Genomic DNA, 15,277 nt, shown 5'->3' with positions numbered 1-15,277 from the left:
GCAACAAAACCTATTATCCTCAGAGAATGTGGAGGACACAAACGCTGGGAGATGGATGCTACAGTTTTTTACTGAGAAGCGAGAGGGAGGAGAGGAAAACTGTGCCCCGCCAGGAAGGATGGGCCAAGGAAGGGCTGATATTCAGAGTGGAGGGAGAGGAGAGGGAAGTGAACTCTCTGACCTCACTCAGATGTCTGCTCCTCCGCCTGGTGTATTCTACCAGATATAGTAAGTTAACAGCAGGCCTGAGCATGGAGAAATGTGTACGTGTATTTTCAGTTGAATTGTCTCAGCTTGAGAAACTGAGATAATTAGGCCATTCACATCCATGATATGAATATTTTTAACACAGTCACAGTATGACTTTTATTATTTTTCTGCTGATGTAGCTTTTTGTAGGCCATGTTTTTAATTTAGAATTTTATTGAAGTCAAACTGAAATCAAAATTAATTGTTGCTAAGAAATTCATTCATATCTGTTTGATGTTTGTTTGTATACATATTTGGTCTGTTCAAATTCACTCTTTTGTTCTCCAGTGGGCAGTAATTTTTATTACCACCTTACACTGTCTCTACTGTAATTTAAGGTATGAAATGTGCGCTGGCACAAAAACAGCTTCTCTATCGGTTAATTTTTTTTCAACCCCATACACTATTGTGAACAACGAACAGCAACCTTGGGGGCTGAAAAATAAAGATATTGCGGAAGTGGCAAAAGCTGCAGTTCCTCTAATGGCCACTTGAGGCTGGCTCCAATGGTGAGTCAATCGCCATAGACCCCAATGTTAAAATGCCTTATATTACAGCAGAAGTAAACATGTTTACAGCCTTGTACAAAAAACAGCACTGGTTGGTAGCACTGCTCCTCCAACTTCCTCTGTCGGTCATGCCAGAACATGATTTGGTTGCACCCTTTTTCATAATTTTTATCATTTGAATTGTGAAATGTATATATATATAAATATATATATATATATATATATACATATATATACATACATGTATATACACACACACTTAGAGTGCGGGCTTTGAGTGGATTAAAATATGGTCACTTCCTACTCCAAAAAACCAAGATGGCGACAGCCAAAATACCAAACTTGAGACTTCAAGATGGGAGGCGACAATCAATGGGTGATGTCATGTTGGCTACGTCCATTATTTTATACAGTCCACAGTTTCAAACTGTCTAACAAGCATTTTTGAAAACATTACTGTATAGGGTTTAACCCAGCATAGAAATATATAGCTAACTATTCAACACAATAACTGCCCATATTAGGTGTTAAAATAACATGCACAATGTCCAGTGTTAGCAAGCATAGCTAACAGCTTCGACTTTCCACATGGCCATGCAAACTGCACGATGGATCTCCAGCCATGCAAACTGCACGATGGATCTCCAGGGTACCATGGATATCGACAGCTATGTCCATATTGTGCACAGAAGTCAGAAATGTTCACGTGGCTTCTTTTATATGGATTTGAGTACATGATTACATGTTATACTGCTTCCCAACATGAGCTGGATCAACCAATCAGCTTGCTTGATGTGCAGATCCACATGACAGGATTGAGAGGTGTGAACATCAGGTCCTCTGCAAGCCTCTGTTACCTGTGGTTTCCTTGTTTGGTTAACATGGTTAACACCTTTCTCTGCATAGGCTTGCAGAGATGTTAGCATGTTTCTACACAGAACCATAACTCCAGCTTTAGACACTTTTCTAAATATATAAATTATATATAAATAGAAACATTGGATGGGATGGATCTTCATTACATTTGGTACAGACATCCATGGTACCCAAAAGAAGCCCTTAATGTCTTTGGTGATACATACCAATCACACATAGATATGGATTTTGTGTTTAAGTGTTTCAACAATCATATTGCTTCAAGATAAGGACACTTTTTGATGACTGCACCTATGATTTTAAACCTGACTTTTAAAAATTGATCTTTCATAAACAACAGCAGATGTACTTAGCCCGATGTCATTTCAGATCTGTTTAATTAAACTGTAATTTAATCAAGGTTGATTTATCTGGTATGTTCACTGATAGTAATTCAGTGTTAACACATGTATCCATCTCTTCTGACAAATAATTTGGACAGTTGCCAAACTCATTACAAATGCAAACTTAAAATTTAAGCCACGTTTACATTGCTACAAATGCAAACTTAAAATTTAAGCCACGTTTACATTGCTCATACTCATTAAGACTGTTTGATGTGAGCCGGGATGCAACAGCTGCCAGTTTACCCTGACTTTTTTGTAGAGCTTTTTAAAAAGCATTTGCTTTTGACTCTGCTTAAACAAACTGACAGCTGATTTCAGCACCACTTAATTACTCTCAGCACCACTCAATCACTTTCAATAAGCCAGCAGAGGGACTCCTGTATTCACTGCATTAGTCTATATACAGAGAACATTTTCTTCTCTGTCTAGAGGGAGACAGAAACAAACAAATGAAACGGACTTTCATCTTTCACTTAACGTAGGCAGAAAAATTACTTCTGTTACTTGTGAATAATCACACCTTTCGCTTAGTATTTCATATGCACCCATATGAAGGAATGCAAATCTCCCTTTATTTTACACAGACATAACCTGAATTACAAAATGACTGCAGACTGTGAACTGCATTCAGCAACTGTTTGCTCTTTTCTGCCTGGACCCTAGTTTGCCATGTTTTTGTGTCCATGTCGAAACAGCAATTTTTGAAATTGGTCCAGTACTGAGCGAGACGGCTGCAGCCGACAGCTGCAAAACAGGCTGCTATGTAACCACTTGGGGCAGGTGCACACCTTCAATTCACTAAAAATCAATTCTTTTTGCAAGTGACTGACACTCAGATTATTATTTTAAGTGTCTGACAACATAATGGAAAGGATCCCTACAGAGACAGACCTTTTTGTTAAAGAGTAAGATCATTTTTGTTTCATCAGAAACAGCCCCCAAATCACAATTCTCACAGCCACCAGACTCCACCTAAATAAAGAGTAATTTATCATCATAAAACACACTTTATTCAAAGTTGAGAGAAATAAAATAAAACTCATAAAAACATCTTGGTTGTGGACATGATCAAGACAATCAGATGGACATGCATCTTGAGGTGTAGGATAACAGTCCTACCTGGTCAAATATTCTCAGTGACATATCTTTGGTCCTGTTTTTAGGACTAGGAGTCAAAGCATTCTTTTTTTTTTAAGATTATTTTTTGGGCTTTTTTGCCTTTATTGTATAGGACAGAATGAAAGGGGGTGAGAGAGAGAGCGAGGGGTGACATGCAGAAATGGTCGCAAGCCGGAGTCGAGCCTGCGACCACTGCAGCGAGGCATCGCCTCTGTACATGGGGTGCCGGCACTATCCACTACGCTACCGACGCCCCAGGAGTCAAAGCATTCTGTTACCTCTCAGCTCCAGGGCTGCAGATGACATTCTTAAAAGATTGTTTAATAGTAAAAGCATGCTTTTTCAGAAACCTCTCTGCAGAATCTGGTCCATGTGAGCACATGCCCTGAGTGGTTACTTTGCAGCGTGGCTGCGGGGCTGCAGCACTCTCACACAGTAGTGGATCAATTCCAAAAATGGCTGTCACTTAGAAACACACACAAAAAAAATATGGCAACTGGGGGAAGTCACTAGCTTGGCTCTGTCCAAAGGTAAAATCCACCTACCAGCACCTCTAAACCTCTTTCAGTTTTTTTTTTTGGCTTTTTCAGTCCTACAAAAGTCAATGTGTAAATACAGCAAATTGTTATGGAGGGTTAGGTACAGGACTTATTTCTTCACCGGGTGCAGAGATTTCTTGGAGCTGGTTGCTTGCTTTACAGCTTAAGAGATGTTGGTTGTTTTGCCAGATGTTGTAATTTATATTTTACCTTTAAACAGAGTCAGACTAGCTCTTTCCAGTCTACATGCTAAGATAAGCTAATCGGTTAAAAATTATAGCTGCATATTTAGTGTACAAACATAAGTTATATCAAACCTTTCATCTAACTCTCCTCAAGAAAGCAAATAAGGAAGTTCCAAAGAAAAGGTCAAAGTAATCCTTTACTGGCAAGTAGACTTCTTTCTTTGAAATAAAGTCAAAACATGATGCCATATATCAACAAAACTATCCATCTCACCCTACTATTTTCCACATTACACCATGAAACAACATGACAAGGTCTCTGCTCTGGTATACATACTGTAAACAGAGATAGCAAAGCTACTGACCATCTGTGTTCCAAAAATGTGACCGTGGTGGTGGTGGTGGTGGGGGGGGGGGGATGCATGAAATTACTGAAATGCAACATTCATAATGGTCTGCTGAAACTATGAAATTGGAAAAAGCCAACAGCGTTGTTTGTGCTTTGATACACTGGATCAAAGCAACACTGATTGACTGAACTACAAGCCCTGGCTGTATGTGACATGACTCTTAATTATATTCATGTGGTGCAAAATGTGTGCTTACTTTATGGAAATGCTTTCCAAGTATTAACATAGTTATATAGTCATATAGAAGGCAAACCGTTCTCATCGGTAAAAGCAACATTAACACAGGTGACATTTAAACTCACCATTCTTCATCAGACAAATGACTGTTTTCCACATCATTTGGTACCAGTGGAGGGTCATGTGACCTTTGACCAAGACCCCACATAAACATTCAGCTTAATAAGCCAACATAACCATGTCCATAACCACAATATATTTCATGTAACACTTACACTAATGAGGCTAGCGATTAAACTAATTAATGGTTTCATGATTTAGCTTACACAGGAGGGAGAAATTACCTCTTGCCCTCCTTTTCAAAGTGTTGCACTCCATGTCACAGCACTCTGGTTTTTCATGATGGAACAGAACTGTTTGGCTCCAACACAAAAGCTTCTCCCAAGAGGAAACTAATGTCATTGTGTGAGCGGTTCTAAATCGCAGTGAGCAGACATCCAGCTCTCTGAATAAGCTGAGGGCAGAGGATGTTAAAACAGTTTAGGAGGGGATGATACAATCGCTTAATGTGTTATTGTGCTTGTGTCAAAATCAAATTGGCCAATGCATCATCCACAAAAAGAGTTGGTGAGCTTTTGAATGGGACACTGCACAACACTCTGTGCTTTGTGCCAAGTGCTTTATATCTTGTCTGAGGAGTTCTTTGATTCCAATGAACTTTAACTTGAAAATTACACACACACCTGTTACTGTGACATTATCATTCTGCACAATAATGTGCCTGTCAACATGGCTACTGTATTAGATAAGCTGATTGACAGACCGAGATACAATCGTAGACAACACCTTAAACCCTGACCATTTATAAGATTTGTCACTACTTGAAGAAGAAGATGCCAGGGACCAACTTCACTCTTCCACCTGACAGCACAGACAACATCTTTTCCCTTTCCTTTCACCATACTTCCAGTTGTGTGCTGTTAAAACATGTTAAAGCTTCAAGATAAGACGATTAACGGCTAAAAATGTCTCACTCAGCACACCCTGTTGAAGGTTTTTTTTGGGGGGGAGTTTTTCCTTATCCGCTGTGAGGGTCCAAAGAACAGAGGGATGTCGTATGCTGTAAATCCCTCTGAGGCAAATTGTTATTTGTGATATTGGGCTTTATAAATAAAATTGGTTGAAAATTGATGATTGATTAAAAAAACAGTACATGCTCATCTTTTCCTTGGGCTGCTGTCAGGCATCCTAGATGCTGCCCTAGTTGTCTTTCACTATGTTCAGGTCTCAATCTCAATGTGAGAAAAAATTTCCAAAAAATAGGCAAAATAATATGCAAATGTGTGTGTATTTCCATCCACAACTGTTAGTGGAGCTATTTCTCCAGCTGAGCTCCATTACAACATTACACAAGAAGACACAAATAAATGATATGACACAATCAACAGAGTGGCAATCCATTCTCAATCGGATGTAGCATGTAGAAAACATTATGAAAATATGGCATTCATGTTTGTGTCATGTATTAAATTGAGTTTCCTCATTGCTCCACACAGATCTAATGTTATCATCTACAACCATTTTTCATCTTTTCAGTGAAAGCTTAGATAACGAATGAGGCATGTGACCTGCTTCTTTTATGTCATGGCTTATATGTTAAGTCTTTTTCCATTCTACAATCCACTTTGTCACAATTTGCCTTTATTGTTACATAAACTATTCCATCGAAGCCAAGCCTTAAAACTTTTTTGCAATATTTCATCTTTAGGATCCTATATTGTATTTTGCTTGTTATAATTAAGTTGTCCTTCATTATGCAGGTCACATCCACTTGGGGGAATATAATTGTGCTCAAGTAAATTTTACTGTTGCTCTCTCTCACCAAGGAGCCTCAACACGAGCAGTATCTTTATGAGATGCTGAGAGGGCGATCAAAGTTTGATTTATCACCATAGCCTGTATACAGTAATGGACGTAGTCAGCACGACGTCACCCATTTGTGTGTGGACTCATGTTTTGAAGCCTTCAGTTTAGCATTTTGCCCATCGCCATCTTGGGTTTTTGGAGCAAGAAGTGACCAATTTGAATTTTGAACAAGAGAGAGGAGATAACCTTAACGCTAGTTGCTAGCTTTGTTAGCATTGTGCATTTACAGCTAGGGTTAACTGTGATAATGCTAATTCAGATTTTCTCTGGCAAAAAACAGGCATAGAACCACTAAAATGAACTTACAGGATCTGACTCCCTAAGTGGTCTTTTAGTACAACCAAAAGCTGAACAAGACTTTTTAAGTGACGAGAACATCACATTAGCTTTCATGAACTGAAAACACACTTAATTAGTGACCACTACAGCTATGCTGATACTCTGTTAATCTGGGGTTACAACGCGGTTATGTTACCTAATCAATGCTGATCCCTTGGTAGCTACTTGTCAACTGACAGCACCTATCAGAACTTGAAGTGCTCAAGCCCATAATTATACATAATTTTAAGCCTTAATAACATATAAATAGGTGAGTTACATAAAAATTCACCCCCGTAAAGTTGTCATGAACGGGTAAATTAGTAAACGAAAATTGTTTTTTGTACCAGGCTGTAAACACGTTTATTTTTTCTGTAACGTTGGCCATTTTAACATGGAGGGTCTATTTGGATTGACTTGCTCTTGGAACCAGTCTCAAATGGCTATTTGAGGAACTGCAGTTTTTGGCACTTTTAAGTCCAGGAGGTTGACTTACAGAGTCTGTCAATTTTGACAGACTCTGTAAGTCAACAGATTCACCACTTTTACACAGCTGCATTTTGCCCATTGCAAAAAAGTATCATGAGGATTCTGCAGAGAGGTTTCTGAAAGAGCATGCTTTTACTTTTAAACAATCTTTTAGGAATGTCATCTGTAGCTCTGGAGCTGAGAGGTGCTTTGACTCTTAGTCCTAAAAACAGGACCAAAGATGTGTCACTGAGAATATTTGACCAGGTAGGACTGTTATCCTACCCCAAGATGCTTGGAAAATACACCTCAAGATACATGTCCATCTGATTATCTTGATCGTGTCCCCAGCTTTGAAATGTGTGTATATGAGCCACTACATTCGAGGAATAAAATATCTTTGAAAACCACTTCATAAACAAAGGGGGTTTGGGAGCGGATGTGTTACCCCAGCAGGGAGTCCCATACTGCAATTTCAAATTGGCCCCTTCACTGAAAAGCTATTTGTAGTAAGCTGTAATCTGGTGCAGATCACCACTGTGTCTGTGAGTGTGTGCATGTGTGGACGAGTAGACAAAGACACAGTTCTTCCACCCACAGTGTGTGATAACAGAAGAACACTGCTGCACTCTGAGTCACTCTGAGACACACACACACAAACACACACACACACACACACGCACACAGCCCCTCCTTCCGCCCTTGGCCTTGTCCTTCACTAACTCTTAGCACACACGTATACACACACACCCTTTCCTTCAGCTACCAGGGCAGAGACAGAGGAGCCACTGGATTGCAGAATTTCATAGTCATAATGAGCAAATATATATTCAGGAAGAGACCAAAATACACCAGGAGATGAGACGCCACCTCCAAAGAGGAAGGATCCATAATTTCATGGTTAATTAAAACTGGATAAACGAGGAGCTAATTGCAGGGAAATGTAATTAATGAAGCGGTAGGTAGGTGTATGTTGCTAGATTGGCAATCACAGTGTAATATACAGACATGCCAGACAGAAAGAAGCTTTATCAGCGTACTGTATTTCGGACAGCATGTGCAGCGGAGTTGTAATTCCAGTGTGAAATGATTATCGAAGTTTAGGAATGTGGAGTAATTTCTGATAAGCTCAGCAACATAGTTTTAAATATCTTTTTTTTTTTCCTTTCTTTCTGGTTCCAGAAAACTCATGAGTCATCTGAAACACAACATATCCAACCTCTGCCATATTTCAGCAGTCATGTGTGGTGTGCTTCGTTTTTTGTGTAATCTCAACCCAACAGTGAGAAATAATTGGAGTTCTGCATTGGCAGAATATACTGCTGCGCTGCACTTCTCTGAATATGTAACTGATGGAGGCAGGAAGACAGAGAGAGGGAGAGATGGAGAGAGACACTGCATTTTGAGGAGTGAGAGAAAGAAAAAGAGAGTGAGAGTGTGTGTGTGTGTGTGTGTGTGTGTGTGTGTGTGTGGAAGAGGGTCTGCCTCATTCCCATTCATGTGAGGCATAATAAAATAATCTTTTTGATTTGCAAGCTGTAAATTCTCTTTGCTGTCAGCGCTGCCCTGCACATATTCATCTTGCTTTAAGTGAAACAGCGTGTCCTTGCCTGCCTGTATTTGTGGCGTAATAAAGACGGCCAGTGTGATGTCTTACTGCGCCACACTGTTGTTGTTTTCTTTTGTCGCTGCATCAGACACACAGCGGTGCCAACATGCTCAGGTTTGCAGAGACTTCATCTGGGATGCATCGTTTTCTTCTTAGCGCCGGAGTCATCAAGCTGCACTGCTTGAGGTAATAGCTTTGGGCTGTGGTTAGCCTGGACTGGATTGGCTTGATCCTGGCCTGGCTTAGTCTATAATGCCTGGGCTAAATCTGGAGGTCAGGGAACACTTACTACTCATGTGCATCTCCCCTAAGGCACACATGGAAGAAATAGGACAGCCAAGTGCAAGGGTATCCCTGCAAAAATGGATAAAAAGGACTTGCTCCCAACATAGCTGTGGACAATGCAGTCCATTGCTGCCAAGCGGAGCATACAGGGGAGCGCTGAGCTGGGCTGGCACTGTGGTCACTGCTGCTGCTGCTGCAGCTTCAGCCACACACACAATAAAATGACCTTCAAATAAATGGCAGGCAGTATCAACAGCAACAGAGAAAAAAATCCTCCCTGGACTCACCTAGAAAGTGTGTTACAAGGCGACAGTAAAGTGGCTTTACACATTCTACTATGATGGACAAATTCACGAAAAGTTTGCGCAGCTTTTGCAGCTGCTACACCTGTGCAATTAAGACAAAAAGAAACAGTGCAATTCTTAAAGCACCCACAAAGGGTGAAATGCACCCCTAACTGCTCTGCCAAGAAAACCGCATCTTGGTTCTCCTGTGCGATTTGCACGTATTTAAATGAGGTAGTATGCATACAGGTGGCCAAAGATTGAGCTGCAAATGAGCCTTGTCCCATAAACAGTCCAATTCACTGAGATCAGTGCTAATAGCCATATGCAGTTACTGTGAATTGATTGGTGTCCTCAAAAGTTAGTGGTAATTAAAGCGCGGTTTGAAAACACCAACATTACTGACAGTAGGTATGAGAATCGCCAGAGGACCCATGATACAATATTATCACGATACTTAGGGCATGATACGATATAATTGTGATATGATATGCTGAGTATTACAATAAAATGCATTGCCATATATTGCAATTCATTACCTTTTTTCCAACTGCAAATTATTCCCCAAACTCAACATCAGTTTTCCCTCATAAGATAAAGTTTTCAGTCTGTTCATTCACTTTACTCATTTTTACTGCTGTAAAATGTGATGAAAATGCTAATGCAAGCAGCCCGTAGTTCTCCTTTAATGATGTAATAATAACAACACTGCCTTATTTTGTGGCTTCTTTGGGTTGCTAATCCTCTACTCCTTATTGTGATCAGTCTCATGTAGGACTTATACTACACCCAACTGTATCACCAAGCAGAAGGATATGGTGAGCTGACGTAGTTCAATAGAAAGTAGAGATGCACTGGTTTGAAATTCTGGGCCATACTGATGTTTAAAATAACTATTTGGCCAATAACTGATACCAATGTTTTTCTATTGTTGTTCATTTTGTTTTTGTACGTATAATAACTATTCAACTACAACTATAACTATATAACTGATAACTATTTTAAAGTAGTTAAGTCCTTTATGTTAATATGAGCACAAATTCAATCAGACAACCTTTGATAAAAACTTTCACATAAATAAAAACATTTTTTAGAAAAGAAAAAAAAATTCTGAGAAAACATCAACAAATTTCTCCTTCAAACAGCTGTATTTTTTCACGTTTCTCACCAAAAGCTAAATTTTACAAGACTACAAGGAACACGTCATGAGAACATTATAATTTACCTTCAACCAATACTCATTTTTACTGAATGGAGCTTGAATGCATCATAATGTAACTCAATGCAACCTCTGTGAGCTGTTAGTTCTAGCCCTCAGCTGCTAACAGCTAATGTTAACTACCTCTTCTGCTGACTATTTAACAGGGATTTGTTGTTCAGAATGTAGCATTATCAGGAACAATAGGTTGCGTCCCCTGACAAGATGATAGTGAGTTTATTGCGTCCTTTCATCCTTGAAGTGTCTGTGGGAAGAAGTCTGTTCATTCCAAACACGTTTTCTATTGGCCCCGGGATGATGGGACGCCGGCTGCTACTAGCCATCTCGTCACACAACAGTGAAATCACAGAGTCCATTTGCCAGACAGTCATTGTATTCTTCTTGTACCTGCTCAATAATTTAAGTTTATGGCCATTAGTCTGGAGCCCTGCTTTTTAGACTGCACAAAATTGATGTGACAAAACAGAAAAACATTGGCCACTGCCATCAGTGAATGTCATCTTATTTGCTAATAGGCTGATGGGCGAATATCTGCTGATACCAATGTTCAGCCAATGAATCGATGCATCCCTAATAGAAATAGAGCCTATGTGAAACTGCTCACAATAGAGTCTGTGGATTATCATGAATAGCTGGGTCATGATTTCTGTTGAGTTTTTCAAATGTATTTTTTTGGTGCTTTGAGCACTGAAAGCCAAGTGCCATCTAGTCCCATTATATTGGAGAAAAGGTAGACATCTCTACAGCTTATATCTCCAACACTCAGCAACTCACACCAAAACATTCTAGACTTATAAATAGCACTACAGGTAAGAGGAAAAATGTGCATTTTTTCTTATTTTAGGGCGAACTGTCCCTTAAAGTTAACACAAGCAATTTACCGCAAATGTGTGCAGTTCAGAGGGTTTGCTGAATCTGACACCTCACACAGTAGAAGAGAGGATAAGAATTAAAAACAACATACTTGCATGAAGCCCACTGATTGACACATTTGCCTCAATCTAACATTTGCCGCCTTCTCTTTGTCTTTTCACAAGGTTAAACAATCCCCCACTCATTCTTATCTAAGCTTTTCACTGTGTAACATAATTGTGAACAGCAGGTTCACACTGTGAATGACCCAGCTGAGGGACTCGGAGGATGTTCTGATCAGTTACACCAACTCAGCAAAACGTACAGCTGTGGTGACTGCACGCTCAGCGCTTTTGATGAACCATATGAAGCTGACATATTCACCCAAATTAGTTTTCTGTTGTTGGAGTCAATGCCTCACCTTGATGATGAGGCCCAGACAATTTCCCAAACAAATTCACAGTCCGAAAATTACACACATTGTATGATATTTACCCCAAATTTCAGTAATTCTGTCAGACTACACTTCAGGGCTGCAATAGAATAGTGCACTATTCTCTAAATTACAAACACTGAAACCTCATAAATTCAAGCCCCAGTGGCGGCTCCTGCCAAATTTCTCAGGGGGGGCAGTTGTTGTGATGATGGCTGAGGTGACCCGTTCAATGGGTAAATTTGAATTAATTTGGCTCTACAATGACTGAACAATGCACTGTGGTCATAAACAGACTAATTTTCATCAGTTTGCCCACACAAATACCTTTGAATGTGAACAGAGACCTGTTTTACCATTAATCAAACAAAACTGAGTGAGGTATTCACTGAGTCATTGTCAGTCTTAATCAGAAAACATTTTATTACAGCTAAGTGGAAATTCATTTTGTGTTCTGATTAAAGAAATAAATGCAGGCATACCCTACAACTTAATACAATGCACATCCCATAGTATCACTGCTCTTTGACCTGACCTGAATGTTTTTTGTTGTTGTTTTTCAGTTTCAGTTATATATTGGGGGGGATTTTGGGCATTGGGGGGGACACATGTCCCCCTCAATGTATATGGTGACTATGGCCCTGTCAGCAACATAATTTGGTTACAGTTGTCTGGGTGCGCAAAGGTGAAGTGTGCTGGTCTTATGTCAACTGGACAATATGGAGATATTTGCATCTTGAAAGCTGGACTACAAATGTGGATAGACAGGGAGAAACACACGCAAGCCTAAGATGTGGTAAGATATGATATTCCTCACTATATGAAGTGATTGGTAACAAGATCTGTATAATGGGTTTTTATTTTGTGGTTGGTCTGTATTTATAGCGTGATGGGATGACAGCACAATGATTTGCGAGTAATCCATCCAAGAGTAATGTGTGTGCAAAGCTGTATGAAAGCTTTGTTATACTTAATTTTAGTGTAATTTTATCGGGGGGACTACTGACGAGTGATTGGTCTTGTTGGAAAGCTGCAGTTCTGCTGTTTCACGTGATATGCGTGAGTTCTCGCTATGATGCACGGTCGCGGAGAAAATCCATAGAGAAGAACAGGTGTGAATTTGGACGCACTATGCGTCGTTACTTTATAACCTATATGGTTAAAAAGCCTCTTGGATCAGCTGGAAACGTTAGCCATGTTGATCTTGAATGTGACCGCTGCACAGTGGCGCTGCCTCATGTGATCTCGGAATAATCAGAAAAATGAGTTTCTTACCGTAAAGCAATATTTCAGTGGAAACGGTTGACAACGTTTTTTTTAAACATTTTGAGTGATAAAATACAACACATCTTCTTTGTAATGTCCATGATGTCTCCACATTACGACTTAAATGCTCATGAACACACAATGAAGTAAGAACGACTTCCCGACATGGGAAATCGGACCATCCGAGGAGCACATGAATGATACTTGGTGGCCCCAGAGGGCCGGTACGTGACTTCACACTGCGGCTGATTGGATATTCAGGGGCAGGACGAGCTGTTTCAAGTGAAAATTATCAGAATAATTAATATATTGTGTGTATATATGACAATAATGATGATGATAATCATACATTTATTATCATCTTTTCTTTTGTGGCTCAAGGAGGGGCGGCGCCCTATCGCCCTCTACTGGCCAGCCGCCCCTGTCAAGCCCAAGACTTTGTATTGAGCAACACAGGTTCTTTTGGAATCCCTCAGTGGAAAACATCACAGACCACCCAGCCTGCTAGAAGTGCTCAGAGGAGTCCAAACACTTTTCAAACCGTTACTGTGAGCGGGTTACAAAATTGAGCAACGTGCCTTGTATGGCTAATAAGTATTGGTGGAATGTGGAATTCAACTTTTAGAAGAATTTGCTGTTTTTGGGGGGGGGGGGGGTTTTGGATCCATATATATCTCTGCCAGGTATGAACTTGGAGTGGATCATGCACTTGGTCATATGTGTGTACATGTGTGCGTACATGCATGAGTGTGCGTATCCTTCTGTCCACAGCTAAGCTCACAAACTACTGCACCAATCAGCCTAATGTTTTTTTGTGCACAGTTATGACTATATGATCAAGGATCTCTCATGGTTGCTGTGATTCACAAATGTTGAAAAAATATTTTCTGACTCCTCACTTCTCTTACCTAGCAGGTTGTAGCTGCAAGTACTCCAAAAACTATTTCAGCTAAAAACAGCAAGCCTTCTTGTCTGCTGCGAGCCAAATGTTGGCCTTTGACATGGCTGAGGAGTTTGGTCCAATTCCAACACGTACAGCTGCAACTTAGTTTTGTTCCATCCACCACACGGCATCATACCACATCAGGAGCATTTCAGAAGCAGATCATTTTGCCTGCTTAATTTTGTAGCAGACTTTGTTGATTTATTCATTTTTTCTAAATATTTGTTCTTTCACCATATGTAAGTAGGCTACATAGTTAAAGGGTGTTTTTTGTCTAATTTTGTTGTTTTTTTATATTTGTGGCTGTGTTTTAATTATTAAAATATCTTCATCCTCATCAAATGTTATCTGTATTGTGACATACAGTGCCTGTTAGTAGGAAAATTGATCTGCTCTGTGCAATGCGCTGCAACTCCGTCAAAAATAGACAAGGCATGTATTTTCATTACCTTCTGAAACATGCTGCGGCGCATCTGCTGGAATTACATGAATTGTCTACCATTGCTTTGATCAGCTTGGGCAGCCGCCAGTTGGAGATCTGCACTCCACTGAGTGCAATTTTCTAGTTTTGAGCTGATTTCAGATTTGAACATGTCCCAAACCTTCTTCTTTAGCCGTTCATCCCATCCTATTCTCTTGAAAAGGCCCACTGTGAAAGTCACTGAATGTGGAATATAGGGGTGTGCCATATCATCTCATTCACCACAATACATGACTTCAACGCAACGTCACTCATTGCCGTTACAACGGCCACACCCCCTTTTGGGTGAAAGTTTTGATTTTCTTTGCTCCCGGACAGAGTGAAGAATGGGGAAAGAAGAAATCTGTGGCTCACAGCCATCAAACAACAGGGTAAAGACGGAAAGCTGTGGGATCCAGCCAGTCACTCCACCTAAAGTTACGTCTGTGGCAGGCACTTCATCACAGGTTAGTTGTCTAACATTAGCTAGCTAGCTAAAGTCAGTTGATCTCAACAATAACATGAGATGTTCAAAGCCAAGAAGTTAATTCTAATGACTGTTAAGTAATCAATCGACAGGCCATGAATTGAATGAATGAACTGACAGCGTCATTCGTCCACACAGAGGCTGGCAGCTGAAAAGGCACACACCTCCTATCATTTTCACTTTCTCATCGTACCGAAGGCGATCAGGACCTCTTAAACTCTCTCCGTAGCATGTAGCCTGACTGGCCATTTCATCCGAAGGGGAAAGACTCAACTGA

The 15,277-nt window shown here is 40.1% G+C and overlaps 1 protein-coding gene across 1 annotated transcript in view; it reads right to left on the bottom strand.

The window, feature by feature from the left end:
- zmat4a (zinc finger, matrin-type 4a) overlaps window positions 1–15,277 on the bottom strand; it is a 182,543-nt gene that overhangs the window by 60,464 nt on the left and 106,802 nt on the right. The gene's annotated exons all lie outside the window — the stretch shown is intronic.

This window comes from Epinephelus moara, chromosome 8 (assembly GCF_006386435.1).
Source record: "Epinephelus moara isolate mb chromosome 8, YSFRI_EMoa_1.0, whole genome shotgun sequence".
Classification (NCBI taxonomy): Eukaryota; Metazoa; Chordata; class Actinopteri; order Perciformes; family Serranidae; genus Epinephelus; species Epinephelus moara.
This window is presented reverse-complemented; position numbering and strand designations above follow the sequence as displayed.